This window comes from Serinus canaria, chromosome 3, assembly GCF_022539315.1.
Source record: "Serinus canaria isolate serCan28SL12 chromosome 3, serCan2020, whole genome shotgun sequence".
Taxonomy (NCBI): domain Eukaryota; kingdom Metazoa; phylum Chordata; class Aves; order Passeriformes; family Fringillidae; genus Serinus; species Serinus canaria.
The window spans coordinates 26,239,745-26,242,244 of NC_066316.1; the positions used below are offsets into that span (position 1 = coordinate 26,239,745).

General features: G+C 34.6%; 1 protein-coding gene across 2 annotated transcripts in view; it reads left to right on the plus strand.

The window, feature by feature from the left end:
* The window catches only part of CAMKMT (calmodulin-lysine N-methyltransferase), a 212,371-nt gene extending 210,672 nt beyond the window's left edge, over positions 1–1,699 (plus strand). For both annotated transcript variants that reach the window (XR_007777096.1, XM_009091232.4), the window contains one exon: positions 1–1,699. This exon is cut by the window's left edge and continues 314 nt beyond it. The gene's annotated coding sequence lies outside the window, so the exon portion shown is untranslated.
* The last annotated feature ends 801 nt before the right edge of the window (positions 1,700–2,500 follow it).

The following is a 2,500-nucleotide window of genomic DNA, read 5'->3' on the forward strand; positions in this document are numbered from 1 at the left end:
TTAAAATGATTGGACTTCACATGTATGCATTAACAAAGGTGTAGAGCTGGCTTCCTTCTCTTTTGTGCCTTTAAACTTGCATGTACTTTGTTGATCTCTTTAAATGCTATTTTGAGGTGTATTTGAAAATATATGGATAATATACTAGGTGGGCTTAGATAATTGGTTGTAAAGAAGTGAATGCATTGACACTTAATTAGTAAGGAAATAGTTATCTGAAGATCTTCTTAAAGTGCACCTATTGAATGCTTGTATTTTGCTGCCTTTTTTTTTTTTTTAATTCCACTGTTGATTTTTCAATCCATGATTGAAATGTCCACATTTGCTTTAGTGTTGAAGGCCCCTTTTCTATATGTGTGTATGTATGTTTTTTTCCAGCAGGACTTTTCCTCCTGTAGATGTATAAGAAATTATGCATCAGACAAAAGCCTCATAAACTGACCATTTGTCCTTTGGACACAATAGCCTGCCCAGCCCCTCTGCTCCTCCTCTCCAATTATGTGTGATTAGTCTCAGTGTGTTGTGTCAAGAAGGGGGAGTGTGCTGAGTGCTTATTATCTGTTTAGGTACAAGAAGAGCACATTTAGGTTCTGACTATGAATGGAAAGTGAGTCTTTATCAGGACTAAAATCTAAATGCTACTATCCTAGAAATTGCTTTCAAAAAAACATGGTTTTTTTAATAAATTCCAAGAAACACTGTAAGAACTAAAGGATTTTGTAATGTAATCAAACTATCTCCCTTGAATTAGTTTATTTTGTGATATATTTTGGCCCACATATTTGATGTACACTTAATGTGATTTTTCTTGTACTAGAAAAGACAAAAATCCTACAAAAAACCAGGAGCAGTATCTGATTTCTTAACAGTTTTACAGACTGTTTTAATGACTTCTCAGTAGTAGTCTTTAAACCACAACACTTTTAAAATGTTGAAAAAAGAGAGGCAGAGAGCATGATTGAGAGAGATAGGTACTAGCTGCAAGCAAGTGTAGAGAATCCTGCTGAAATACATTAATTAAAAGAATTGCAATTTGACAAGAAGCATTCTTCCATATTTACCTCATTGGCCAGCATGTAAACCACAAGCTCCTGAAAGTCTCTTGCTCTTCTGCTTCTTCCCAAATAAATTTCTTCACTGCCAGTTTGCACATCCTTGTATTCAGTACTTTTTATGCTCCATTAGAGCACCTAGATGGATCTCAGAAGGCATAGGTCAAGTCGCAGTTAGATCATACATTTCTTTCGCACAAAAACTTGAATTGCAATGCCAAGTGATGGGCTAACATCACAATAACAGCAATTTATTCCTCTTTTGATAAAAAGCAGCCTATTCTCGGTGTTAGATAAAGACCAGGGGCAATGCAAACCAACCATTTATCCTAGAACTGAGCAGTATAGCTGGTATGAGTTTCATATTCAAACTCCTGTTGGAAAATACTTGTGCAGTAAGAAATCAAAAGCATTTAGGAGTAATTTGAAATTGCTGTGAAGATGGCTTTAGTGTAATTAGTTTTGTTTTGTTTGTCCCACACAGCAGTGCCTTTGTTTCTCTAAAAGCATGTAGAAGGAAATCTTCATCATCAACAAAGCAGTGTGGAAAATAGCGCAATATTAAAATTTGCAAACCTTTTATTTTTGAGAGGACTTGAATGTCTGCTGTACAATAATCTAATAAAGATTGTTAGTGGCCAAAAATAGAGGCAACATCATTTGAAATTGTGGTTTTAGCTATAAGAAGAAAACAGTTTTACTCAAATTCATAGCTGATAATTGCTTTTTATTTCTTTAGTGTCTCTCGTTGGAGTTGAAGGCTTTGCACAGGTGCTGCCGTCCCTAAAGTGTGTAATTGATGGCTTGTTTACCAAAGATGCATTTAGGTTTCATCCTGCAAACTCATATTGGAGCTCCACAGGCAGTAAAGTTACTCATCCACATAAGTGCTTGCAGGTTTGGTCTGTGTACACATTTTTAGAGGTACATAAACACGTGCTCTTTTTGATTTTTTTTTTTTTGTTTTAAAATGGGTGTTGAAAAGTCACAGATACAGGATTTACATGAAGCACTTAGAGTGTTCTCTTTTAGATACATCTCTGAGTCTCTTGCATTAGTAGGTATTTGAATTGTTTCTGAGCACTTAAATTTTAATAAAAATACAGTGTTTATTAATACATCAAATATCTTTGCTAAGAAAATGTTAGGCAGCTTGTCAAATCATGCTTATAAAATTTATCAAAGCCTTTTATGTCATGTGTTTTAACTAGTCTCTGATACTTGGTTTATTTTTAATGATATAATTTACAGTGTTCTGTAACAGAATATTGAGCTTAATTACTTTGTGTTTGCAAAGCATTTGAAGTTGAATGACACCGTGCAAGAGCTATGCTGGCTTCACTGAGAATGGAAATGTTAGGCTGATACATGTTTTCTTTCACATATTTTGGTAATTCTTACAGCAATGCTGTGTCTTCTTTCTCAGAGAAAAATGTCAGAGAGGAATG